Source organism: Papio anubis, chromosome 2 (assembly GCF_008728515.1).
Source record: "Papio anubis isolate 15944 chromosome 2, Panubis1.0, whole genome shotgun sequence".
Taxonomy (NCBI): Eukaryota; Metazoa; Chordata; class Mammalia; order Primates; family Cercopithecidae; genus Papio; species Papio anubis.
Genome location: NC_044977.1, coordinates 140,224,208 through 140,238,356, shown reverse-complemented (window position 1 = coordinate 140,238,356; position 14,149 = coordinate 140,224,208).

Sequence of the window (14,149 nt, the reverse complement as noted above, 5' to 3'; positions counted from 1 at the left end):
ATTGCAAAAATCTTCTCTCTGTCCATAATATATGTTTGAATTTGGATATAGGCTATAAGAGAAGTTTGATAAACCAAAACACAAATGATCCCAAGGTATTCTGGCCTGAGAAATCATCTGTTGTCAAGGGTGAAGAGAGAGCCTGATATATCCATCAACTAGTACCTATTCCCTCTGTTCACAGACTCTCCAAAACTATTTGCCTTGAGTTCACTAAGACTAATCTCATTATGTCTCTTACTATTGTTTTTGTCAGTTATCACAAGAAGAACCAGATACCAGGGTCAGTCTTTATTTTCACACCATGCCAAGCTCTGTAGATCCCCTATTCTTTATTGTCCGCCTTCCAAACCCCTGAAGTCTTCACACTTGGCTCTTTGGAATTGACGGTTCATCATTAGCAAGATTCATAGCCTCAAATGTTTTGGGAAGACCCCACTCACCTTCTCTGGATCTCACCTCAATCTCAGTAATTCCTGTATGCCCCCTGAAGTGGCGGCTATTGGAGTCCTCTCATAACCCTGGCATTAGCATCTTTCTTATTTTCCTCTGAACTTTCTATGTGTTCAAGTCTGTTTTTGGTCTCTCAGTAGCACTGTAAAGCTTTCTACAAATATTTCTTAAATTTATTCCTTGATATTTTATCATATCATAATGTAATACAAATTTTATAGTCTAATTCTAATTTTCACTCTTTCTTGTTTGATATACAAGGTCCATTGATTTGTGTATACTTATTTTGTATCCTGCCACCATACTTAATTCTTTTATTTTTTGAAATAGTTTTTCAGCTTTTCCGTTGAGTTGAAGTCTCATGAGATGGAAGTCTAGGCCCCCCACTTGGCCATGGGTAGGTGTGGACCACAGTTGGTTTGCTCTGTTGGTACCTCTTGACTTTTCTACATTGCTGGCTTTTTCAGATCTGAGTGTGGGATATATGAAATATATAAGAATCACCTGAACCAGGGAGGTGGCGGTTGCAGTGAGCCGAGATTGCACGACTGCACTCCAGCCTAGCAAGAGAGCAAGACTCCATCTCAAAACAAAACAAAACAAAAAACCCAAAAAAGAAAAAAAATTAGAATTTTAATTTATACTTAATGAGAGAAATAGGGTAAAGTATTCATTCTTCTAGTTTTAACCTCATTGAATTACTTTGCTTTCAAATTGCCTCTTCTTTAATGCGTGTTTTTGGGTCTTGTTTTGCAAACCAAATTGAAAATGGATTTCTTTAAATGGGGAGTTAAATGTACTCACACGTATCAATATAACAAATATGCTTTGTCCTGATACTTTGTAATTATGTGTGTTTTGTATTTGTTTGTTTTTTTCTGTATGAGATGTACATCATTTGTGCTATTTATTTATTATTTGTACAGTCCAGGAAGGTTTGTGTTTTTATTCTAGTGGTTACCTTTGTATTTATTCTTTTTAAAAGTATCTTTAGTCCCTGTTTTCTTATCTACGCTTTAACTATCTGGTTGATACCATTTTTTCCCCCAGCATCCTTTAGTGCCCGTATGTTGCTTATATAGCACCAAGCTTTTCCTATTTTTCCTCTTTCCTTAATTGTTGTACTTTGTTGTTTTTTAGTTGCTTAATTTCTACTTTTGACAGATATAATATTTATACCTTAATTTTCTACCCTTATCCTACATTTGTTTCAGTCTTATGTGTACTTTTATATATTTTAAAATGCAGCTGGGTGTGGTGATTCATGCCTGTAAGGCTAGTACTTTGGGAGCCTAAGGAGAGAGGATTGCTTGAGGCCAGGAGATTGAGACCAGCCTTGACATCAAAGGGACAACCTGTCTCTACAAAAAATTTTTTTAATTAACCAGGCTTGGTGGCTTGTACCTGTAGTCCCATCTACTTGGGAGACTGAGGTGGGAGGAGCCCTCTGTTGAGCCCAGGAGTTCAAGGCTGCAATGAGCTGTGATTGTGCCACTACACTCCAACCTGGGCAATAGAGTGAGATTCTGTCCAAAAAAAAAAAAAAAAAAGCTCATTATCAGTTCTATTAGAGCTTTCCCAATTATCACTTATGTGAAGTTCACGCTCTAGCAAATTCCTCAAGAAGGGTTGCCACATATGGAATCTCCTACGTTCTTATATGTTGAAAATATTTGCACTATTCTTGCTATTTGAAGAACAGTTTGATTGGATATGAAATCCTTGTTTCACATTTTCTTTCATTGCGTATTTTTATAAAGATTGATTCATAGTTGTTTTGTTTGGTATTCGATTTTGAAATGTGTAATGGCAATCTAATTCTTTTGACTTTTTAAATTATTTTAGATTTTTGCTTGATGGCCTTCAGGGTCTTATCTTTATTTTTGAAACACAATAATTTTACTAAAATAATGCCAAAGACTTAATCACGTTGGGTTAATTTTTGTCAGGTACCAGGAGAAACTTTTCAATGTGTAGAGTCAGATGATTTTTTTTCTGGAAATTTTTCTTGGACCATAATTTGTTGCTTAGTATAGTAACCGATAGGTGGCCTTCTAACCCATGCTCCCCTCACACGCTCCCCACTTAAGGTAGTCCCTACTGGCCATTGCTCCCATCTTTGTGTCCGTGTGTTTTCAATGTTTAGCTCCCACTTTTGAGTGAGAACATTCAGTATTTGATTTTCTGCTCCTGCATTAATTTGTTTAGGATAATGGCCTCCAGCTGCATCCATGTTGCTAGAAAGGACACGAGATTTCTTCCTTTTTTAATGGCTGTGTAGTATTGATTAATATCTACAACATTTTCTTTATCTAGTCCACCACTGATGGGCATCTTGGTTGATTCCATATCTTAGTTATTGTAAATAGTGCTGTGAGGAAACTCCTAGAGCTGATAAACAACTTCAGTAAAGTTTCAGGATACAAAATCAACGTACAAAAATCAGCAGCATTTCCATACACCAATAAGGTTCAAGCTGAGAGCCAAATGAACAAATGCTATTCTTTACGGCCTTTGGGAACCTGCAATTCATTCTCTTCAGAAAGGACAGAACATTTATATGTGTGTATAGAGCACCTTTCCGCATTTTCCAGTATTCCTTCTTTTATTCCTGTAAACATTAAAAGCTCCCTATAAGTGATCATCACAATTATCAGGGAAGTTAATTTGGTATAGCAAAGGTAAGAAAATGTGATACACTGACTCTTTTCCTGAGGTTTATAACATGTAAGAAAAGATAAGATTTATGAACTATCTTGGTTTCTTCTCTTTTTGCAAGAATGTAGTATATTAATTTGAAAAAAATCCAGAGTAATTCCAAGACCAATTTTCTCCATGTGGTCAGTTATAAATGAATCAGTCAATTAGTTCCTTCTTGATGAATCACTTTGTTTTCTTGGCTTTTGGGACCCCACCTTCTCCTGGCTCCCCTTCCTGCCACTCCCTCTCATGTCCTATACTGGGTCCTCTTCATCTGTTTATTCTTTAAATGTTGGACCTGCCTAAAACAGGTCCTAGGAACCTTCTCTCTCTCCATCAGACATTTATCTCATAACTTTATATAATTATCCATATATCAATGAATTACAAACTTATATTTTAGACTCTGATCTTTCACCTGAACTCTAGACTTGTGCGTTCTGTTCCCTATCTAGCAGATCCATTCTATTAAATACCTCAAATTCAACATGTCTAAAAGAGGTATTTTCCTCCTTTCTGCTTGTCCACCCAGTAGCACCACTCTAGCAGCTTACCTCTTCCAGTATTTCCCACTTGCCCAGTGTTGTTCATGCCAAAAATATTGGAGCCCTTCTAGTGTTTCAGTCTTTGCTCAGAGATATGGATTTTACAATGTATATGACAACCAAATTGACAGAGTGAGCTTGTGATGGTTAATTGTATGCCAGCTTGGCTAGGCCATGATACCCAGATACCTGGTCAAACATCAGTCTAGATGTTGCTGTGAAGGTATATTATTCAGATGAGATTAACATTTAAATTGGTAGACTATCGTTGAGTAAAGCAGATTATCTTTCATAATATGACCGAGCCTCATCTAATCAATTGAAGGCTTTAAGAGGAAATAGATTGAAGTGTCCTGAAGAAGAGGGAATTTCTGCCTCAGACAGCCTTCAGACTCAAGACTGTAACACCAGCTCTTCCCTGGGTCTCCAGCCTGCTGGCCAGTCCTACAAATTTTGGATTACCAGCCCCTACAATTATAAGAACTAATTCCTTAAAATTAATCCATCAGTCTCTCTCTCTCTTACTCTGCACACACACACACGCCCACACACACACACACACACACTATTGGTTCTGTTTCTTTGGAGAATCCCGACATAGATTTTGGCAGGTTGCTGGGACTGCTCATTCTCTTCTACTCCTTCTGGCAGTAGAGATTTCAGGTCAATGGACAGCTCACGGAGGGCTGGTGCTTGATAGAAATTTCAGCCCTGACACCACTTGCACTTCACTCATTGTTCTTGGGGGAAAAAAGTTTCCTTGTCACCTTTGTGGTTTGCTGTTGTTGGTCTTTTTATTTTTTCTTTTTGGGTCATTCTGCTACCTCCTGTTTCCTCTTGTATAGTCCAAGTGTTTTATGTATTCTTAAAAACTCACACTATTAGTATGCTTCTGAAATTTCTTAGTTTCTTTTTGAAGTCTATGTTTTTGCTTTCATGTGAACTTAAAAAAGTAAGAATAAGAAGATAAAATAAAAAAGAAAAAGTCCCTGGGTTGTCAGAGACAAACCAGTGAAAAAGGAAATAAAAACTAAATCACAAAAGATGCAACTCCTTCAGAGTTGTAAGCATATAGCAATATAATAATTATGCCTAAAATATGTGCAAAGTCTTATTTTTAAGGTCTCATGAAGTGGATCATAGTCATTAATCAAATTGCTGTTGGGAAATGCTTTTTACTGTCTCTCTGTGTGTTGGTCTTCAGCAGTTTGAATCTCACTTGGTGCTATGTTCAAGTCAACTTAAGAAGAAAGATTTCTTCCTGGGAACTTATGAATCTGTCCTGGGACTTGTTTTAACTGAATTAACTTTGGTCATATGTTGGTCTTTTAGCCAATACTGAGTCTAGACTGGGTAACAGCAGGCCAGAGTGGAGCCTTACTTGAACCAGCTGGAATGAGAGTGAAGGAGAAATAAATATCCCAGTGAAATTTGGAATGCCATTCTCAAAAGAGAGAAGGAAGGGATCATTATGGGAAGATCACACACACATACACACACACACACACACGTGCACACATACACACATGCACACACACGTATAAATATAATAACTTACTAAATGGTTTTCTCTGGGTATTTCCAACTTTCCGATGAAGATAATCATGTTTTTGAAGGTATAATGCTTTGATTTTTATTTTATATTTCTTGTAACATTTGGCATATGCTAACCTTACCCTACACTCTCAATAAATAGAACACTTTTCTATAGTTTTTAACACATAGATTTAGTATCTCAAATAATTATTTATTTTGAAATGTTTAATAGGCTAATCCAAACTGCAGCTTATGGAAAGAAGTAAATACTGGTCGCATTGCTGTGAACTTTTGTGACTAAAATATTCCTTAGTTTTTTATATATATGATTCCGTCCATCTACTCATTAAACAAAGTGAAAGGGTATCTATCTAGTGTAGCATTTGTCAAACTTCAGTGTGCTTATGAGTTACCTGAACTATCTGGAATCTTGTTCAAATGTAGACTGATTCAGCAGATCTGGGATGGTCTGTAATCTAGATTTCTACTAGGCAATGCCTAGCCTACTAGTTTGAGGACCACACTTTGAGTAGCAAAGTCAAGGTGCCTATGCCTCAAACTTTTATCATGCAATTAAAATGGTCGCTCATGGCTGGGCGTGGTGGCTCACGCCTGTAATCCTAGCACTTTGGGAGGCTGAGGCAGGCAGATTACCTGAGGTCAGGAGTTCAAGAGCAACCTGGCCAACATGGTGAATGGACCCTGTCATATCTATTGTTCTTCCAGGTACTAGACTAGATAATTAAGAGAATCTTAGAAAGATTTTCAAAGTCAATGTTGATCAGGGAAGTTTAGTGTCTGAAAGTCTTCTGTGTCCACTCTGAATGAAAAGTACAACAGCCTTGGACCCAAGTGTCCTGGGTTAAAATCTAGTGCTGTGTCTGTAAGTTTTGCATGTATCATTAAGTTTTACATTTAATTCTAAAGATAATCTAATAGTGTGAAAGAAGACAGCTTTCATCATCCTTGTGTTCATAGTAGATCATATACCCATCTAATATGGTGAATTAATATTTTTATAAATCTTCTAAGCATCTTGGGAATAGCATAATTATATTAAAAATTTTGCATTAAATGTAAACATTTGTATATAATTCAGTTTTCACAGACTTGTTTGGGCAAGTCTTCATGTTTCAAAATTTTGGCAGACTCAAAAAAAGGAAAGAGGCTGTGTCTCAAATTCTGAGAGATTCTGCCTAAAATGCAGTTGCTAAATATTTATCTTTTTTTTCCTTTTTGTGCAGATAGGGTCTTGCTATGTTGCCCAGCTGGTCTTGCACTCTTGGGCTCAAGCAATCCTGCATGTGGGGATTATAGATGTGAGTCACTATGCTCAGCCATATTTATTTTTAATAATATACATAGACTGGGTGCAGTCACCCACACCTGTAATCCTAGCACTTTGGGAGGTTGAGGTGGGCGGATCACCTGAGGTCAGTAGTTTGAGACCAGCCTGGTCAACGTAGCAAAACCCTGGGTGTGGTGGCGTGTGTCTGTAATACCAGCTACTTGGGAGGCTGAGGTAGGAGAATGACTTGAACTCTGGAGGCGGAGGTTGCAGTGAGCCGAGATTGCACCACTGCACTCCAGCCTGGGTGACAGAGTGAGACTCCATCTCCTAATAATAACAATAACAATAATTATAATACGCATATACCAATGTAGCTAGTAGCACTTCTACTTTTTTCACTTTAATCTTTAACTTGGCTTTCCCATTGAAGTAAATAAGGTTGAATAATGAAAATTATGCTTAGAGAGGGAGTTTCTCAGCCATAAATCAAATTCTTCATAACTCGGAGATAGCAAGTAAAGTGTTACTTTGAAATAATATAACAATTCTAAGAGAAAAATACAAACTCATGAAAGAGATTTAAAGCTTCTAAATTACCAAATCTCTCTTAAAAGTGGAAATAATGTGATGTAAGTGTAAATGGAATCAATGGCATTTGGACTTGATTTCATTTAAATTGCATGTGATTGCCCAGAAATGAAATTTTGCCTAGAATAATACATTTTTAATTTTTGTAATAACTTTTGGAGTTATGCCTAAGAATTATGCACATATCTTTATCATATTTGAAGAATAGAGTTTACTTCCTGATGTTTTCAAAATTATAAATTTAAGGTCACTTTGAGCATAAACTTGTAAGTATTAACTTGGGAAAAATGTATATACATTTACTCAACCGGCAGATCAAACATATAAATATTAGTTAAGGAAACGTCTTTTTTTTTTTTTTTTTTTGACACGGAGACCCGCTGTGTCTCTCAGTCTAGAGTGCAGTGGCGCGATGTCAGCTCATTGTAAGCTCTGCCTCCCGGGTTCACACCATTCGCCTGTTTCAGCCTCTAGAGTAGCTGGGATTACAAGTGCCCGCCACCACGCCCAGCTAATTGTTTTGTATTTTTAGTAGAGACGGGGTTTCGCCGTGTTAATCAGGATGATCTCAATCTCCTGACCTCGTGATCCGCCCGCCTCGGCCTCCCAAAGTGCTGGGATTACAGGCGTGAGCCACCACGCTCAGCTAAGGAAATTTCATCTTAAAAAGCACTACGTGTTTTCTGATTTAGCAGGTTATTTTTCACGAGTCGTTACGTTTAAAACTAGTTTTCTTAAAACTAAGAGTTAATAATATATAGTTGTTATATGAAAATGTTTATATTGGAAAGAAGAAAACATGATCACTTGGGTCTCTTCCTATCTTCTGCAAGATAATCATTATCAATAATTTGATTAACATTTTTTCTATACATGTTTATATCACTGAGATTCTGTAAAGATATTTTTATTCAGGTTATTTTCACTTAACTTTTTAACCTAAACATTTTCCATGTTACTAAACATTTTTTGCTGATAGTTGCTTTGTAGATGGCTATATAAAATTGTGTCCTGTAGCTGTTTCATATTTTATTTTGGCAATCTCTGTTATTGAATTGTTTCCAATTTTATCATTTTATAAATATGGCTATGAAAAATATTGTACACTATAATATTTTTGTATATAAAAACCTTCTCTGTATTTAGAAGACCCAGAAGAACATGTAAATTACTGGAATAAAATATTTATCAATTTCTTGATTCAAGCAATCATTTTTTTTTCCCAAAAAGTTATTAATTTACACTCCTATTAGCAGTGGCTCTTAAATTAAAACAAGTCTTTCTCTATGGCAGGCAAAATGCTTTATCTTATTATTTAAATTTTTGTTTATAAATCTACTGAGATCTTAAGAGTTTTTATTTGCAGGCATTCATAAGGAATTAACTCTTATTTTTATATTTTCTCTCTTATATTTAAAAAAGTTCTCAAAGATAAAGAACGAGACTCTGAACTTTCTTGGCTAGGCTGTAGGGAGGAAGAGAACTATGAGTTATATTTTATTTTATTTTATTTTATTTATTTATTTATTTATTTAATTTATTTATTGTTTCAGGGTCTTGCTGTCTCACCCAGGCTGGATTGCAGTGGCCCGATCTTGGCTCACTGTAGCCTCCGCCTCCTGGGTTCAGGCAATTCTCGTGCCTCGGCCTCCAGAGTAGCTGGGATCACAGGCACAAATCATCATGCCTGGCTAATTTTTGTATTTTTGGTAGAGAAGGGGTTTTGTCAAGTTGGCCAGGCTTGTCTCCAACTCCTGATCTCAAGTGATCCGCCCACCTCGGCCTCCCAAAGTGCTGGGATTATAGGCATGAGCTACTGTGCCCAGCCAGATCTATCAATATTTAATGTGTCTTCTTTTATTTAGATCTTCGTTAATTCCTTTCAATAATATTTTGTAGTTTTCAGAGAATATATTTCGTATTCCTTTTGTTACTGGTGTGCAGAAATACAACTGCTTTTTATGTATTTGTCTTGCACATTCATAATGAAGTTCAACGTGTCCCTCTGTCTTCTGTATTTGCTGCAAATTGGTAGCAGGTTTAAATGTCGTGCAGCCTCAGGTTGTCAATTTGTTCAGACTGGAGGGGATTGTATTCTTTCATCAGAACACCATACTACTTAGTTTTGTTCCTTTTGTTAGCAGTTATTGATGCTCAGTGCCTTGACCCATTAACTTCAGTTGGAGTTGAAAATGGTGATATTCTAATTGTATCATGTCTTTTTTTATTTTTTGAGTGGAATGATGTTCTAGAGAGCCTTTTCCTCTCATCTAGTAGGTTGCCCAGTGGTACAGTTCATATGAAAAAGTCAGGATAGACTCTTGATTCTTTACCTTTGCAAACAATTTTCAGTATAATGAATTGCTAGATTAAAGGTGACTACTTTGTTGGTTCACTTTTAAATATCATTATGAACCCATTGATTTAAATATTTTTCATAGGGTTTGATCCATTGCAATTCTTCACCATATTAAAGTTTAAGCTGCTTCATCTTTAATCAGTGTGAACCTCTTTAAGTTGGCTCCTGAGTCTTTTTGACATAACCCTTGTAGTATTTAATGTTTTCCTTACTGTCTAGTAAGACAAGGTGTTCTAGGCTCAACTAATACATTACCTGGATTGGAAACAGTCATTTTTCAAGAACTTCTGGTTTTGAAATGATATTTCAAGATCACAGTTATGATACCAGGGATGTTCAATTGTTCATGAGTTAGTTATTGTAAATCACTTTTAGACTTTTTAAGTTGACAAAGCTAGAAAGTTTTATGCGTGGGCATACACAGGGATATTTAAGGATTAAATACATTATACTTTCATAAGAGCTTTTTTTTTTTTTTTTTTCTGTGAGCAGGACAGTTAACACTATTTATTTCCTATGATGAAGCTCTGTTGAGATCATCTGAGCATCCTCTGACCCCCTGTCCTTATTCATGCTCCTGAAAGTCCCATATTAAGATTTTTCTTGGGTTCCCAACTAGCCCAATCTGAAAGTATAAAATCATGAAGATAGATGTTTGCAAGTTTTTCTATTTGTATAATAGCAAACAATATTTACTTAAATTAGAATTTAATTAAGACTACTACAAATTAAGACTACGATTTGGAGTCCAGATACTTTGATATAAACTCACTTCATTATAGAATATTTATTTGTTTTGTTCAAAGGAATCCAGCTTTGTTTCTATCCTACGGGGTCCCTCTGATTTAGGGGTGTCTTAAAAATGGCTATGCAACTTTGAAAACACTACTTTATGAGTATACAGTGATGTAACATACAAAGAAATTGGATAATTTGGGGGGCCACAGAGATGATCACTTTCTACCTAGTACATAGCTTTGGCATTTGTAAGTAAAGTTCTTTTGGTGAAAGATAGTTTGGCTTAGGCCTATCTCAAAATCATGAGATATTTAACCTGGGTTTATGTTTCTGTTTTGGAGTTGTGTGTTTATTCAAAAGATGGTTTATGAAATAAAGCCGTTTGTTTCCAATTGTGCAAGTCTTAATCCTGTAATTAATAACAGATTTTTTTTCAAAGAAGAAAAGAAACCATTCTCTTTTGCATTAAAACTTTTTGGGTAGCCTTTTAAATATTTTGGTGCCGTTTAAATATTCTCTATTAAAACAAGTCATGTTAAAAGGGCTTTTCTGCAGAATAACCATCCTTTCAACAAATCTATGGTTAAGATCCCACTCCCTCATTTTTTTCTCCTAAGGAATAGAATGTTGTTTATATCCTAAAAATTACCATGAAATGGTGATATATATACCTTAATTTCTGACACAACCTAGCTTATTCTGAATGATTTGCTGGAACTTCCACGCATATTTTTTTTATTTTAAAATATATACTTGTGGTGTTACAGAGAGGCAAGAATCTAAATGTATAGGGCATGCCCAACTGCATCAGACAAATCAGTCACATGTTTTTCCCCTGTTTTTCTTTTCAACCTTAGCAGTTAAAAATATTATGGTAGAGATGTTTTTAAGAGAAAGTATGACTAGTCAACAAAGTATACAGCCTGTAAATAGCAAGTTTGAAACTTCCACTCTTAAATTTCCTTTAATTTTTCTTAAACATTCTTACTAATTTCAGTTTTTTCTACCTCTTAGGATTTCAAAGGACACAATGCTTATGTGATCCGATGTATAAGAACTGTTCTAAGTAAGTGTTCTTCATCTTTTCCTGGAGATATTTAAGTAGATCATTAATTCCTTAACTGTCAGCTCATTAAACAGTGGGTTATTACTAGGCACATGTATGCAACCTTTGATTCTCACCATATTAAAGCAGGATGAATGTTTTTTAAAAAATTGGCCTAAGTGGCACTCGTCTTCTTTAGGCCACAGTTTTTTTCATCTGATCGATTAAACAAATGTAAGCCTGCTGTATTCATTTTAGAAGGGGAAGTTACATTTTCCCAGGAACTTTAGTTTAAGTTTGGTCTTTCCAGGACAAAAAATTATAGTGGATTCCCTCTGTGATAGCACTTTCTTTTCTGTCTCTAGGGTGAGAAGAAAAATCTGGCCCTTGTTCTTTGCCTCCGTAATGAAGTATCACTTGCCACAGAGAGGGGAAAAGAGCAATTTTCATTCTGAGATAATCTAAGACTAACCTTTAACTATATATGCATTAATGTATGGCTAAAAATATGTATCAAGATTTTAAAATGATTAAAGGAAGCTTACAGATGATGAAGATAAATAGTTGAAAGAAAAATTAATCTTTGAATATATAGTCTGCTGTTAATAAGAAGCATTATGTTATTTTATTCTTGGATAGCAAAGGTTGTTATAATTACTAAAACACTCTCACTCAAGAGCCTGTTTGTGTGTGTATGTGTTTGGTGTGGGTGTGTGTGCTTTTTTCATGCTTTTGAATCAATTTTTAATGAAATTTGAAGTCTCAAAAGGCTCAAGTTTCTAATATTTGTTACTTACTGCTGAGTTGGATTTTCAACCTAAATCAAAATTATAACTGTTTCCTACAACCATTTATTGCCTTTTAAACTGTTAGAACTTACGTATGGCCTCCTTTTGAGCGATACATTCAGCCTCAAAACCAGAATAATAATAACTCTTGATATGTTCTTTACCCCAAAAGACTACCTTCTCTTCATAAAAGGAGGAATAAGAAAAATGATTGTATATGTATATATGATTGTGCCATCATTTTAATTAGCTTAACACTACTGTCAAAACTGTCCTGTTTGCTAAACTCAAGATAAAAGAAGGGCTGACAAATCAAAAAGGAAAGCTGATCTCTCCTATGGTAATTATATACAAAATGAATATATTTCAATAAATGTGTACTTTTGGACAAATGAATAGGAACATTTAAGGTAATGCATGAAGACTCCCAGAATAACTATGTTGGTCTGAAACAGAGTTACCTGTTTAAGGTTAAAATTGCTTGCCAATTGTGACAATCATAACACACATTTTATAGGATAAATTAAAGGACCTTACAAACTCATCAGTAATTTCATCAATTCTTATTTTTAGAGTAATCATTTATTAATTTCTTAAAATATTTATTCATCTGAAACTTCAGTGCGGGACTGCACTGTTCCCCATTCTGATTTTGTTCATTATTGTAATGAAATCACCAAGAGTTTTTCAGTCCTGTAAGTAAAAAGTGGTTCTGCTTTTCCTTCACACTTGCATAAAGTCCTCTGCTACAAGATTCAGAGTATTCTAGAAGAAATATCAAAAGGATGATGACTTCAGTAAAGGATTTTACTGCATGCTCTTAACAATGGGTTCTGCCTGGAATAGCCTTAGGTGCACAGGCTTCCTCCCACCATGAGCAGACTGAGGATTTCTAACGCTCTTGGTGCAAATACAGTTGATGCTGTGAAATAACTCAAGATAAAATGAGTACGAAGTAATTACCTCAGTCTGAACAACACTGATGCGAAAATTAAGTTGTGGTTTATGTTTTAGTTTTTAATTGAAATATAACAACGCCCATCTTTTTTTTCTTCTTGATCTATTGATGTTAACAGACTAAGTATACATCTACAAACTGGAAAAACTCTTTAAATGTTACCTTTTTCAATTGACACCTTAGAATTCAAAAGAAGTTTAAAAAATACCTTAATATACAAAATAAGTAATAAATCATTGGAAAAATTTAAGGAAGATGATTTTGCCAAACTAAGAAAAGACATTATCGTTGTGTTGACCAAACTGCTCAGAACAATAGTTAAACATTAGGCAAACTGCCTCCAACATGTCCTGTTGCTTTTTATTACAATGTGGTTATTTGCATAGTTTCAACAGAAATCTTTCTTCTTTACAGGATATAATTGAACAAATCAAATTTGTAACCATGAATGTTACAGAAATGCCATAGCTAAAGATAAATGTTGTTAAATGAAGCACGCCAAGTCCAATATTGAAGAGCAGGGGATGTTCTTCTTGAGGCTACTGTGTACTCCCTGGTGACTGCTCTACAATTGGTAGATCCCAGACTTACCAGGTGGGAAAGAATACACTTCCGGTAGGGCAGGAACATTGGCACTTTGGGGAATCTTGAAAGAAGAGAAATATCTCTACATTTATAAGTACTTCAGGCAAAACTTAGTAGGAGTGTATTGGATGTTGCCTAAATACTAGCCTTGGAATACATACATTTATAAAGGTAATGAAAGTACTTCTGGCAAGAAGACTGTGGCCTTGGCAGCTTCACAGACCCTCCAGAGAGAAATAAAATATGAAATTATAGTCTCCTATGGATTTAGTTTTGTTAACCATATCAACCAGGACATTTTTGAAGAAATAAAACCAACTAAATAAACAAAACATCAAATTAGTGATACTAAATTAGAAAATAGCTAAACAAATTTATGTGGTTAAACCTTCACTTTGGAGATGAAATGACCAGAAACAGATACTACTGAACGAAACGGACACCTTGCCCTGCTGCCATTGTGGTTAAACACCTCAGATAACAGTTGGGAAGAAACACACTTTATGTCCTCAGATAAACGTTAAAGAGCAAAACATCCCACAGAGCACTAATTCCGCAGTAGG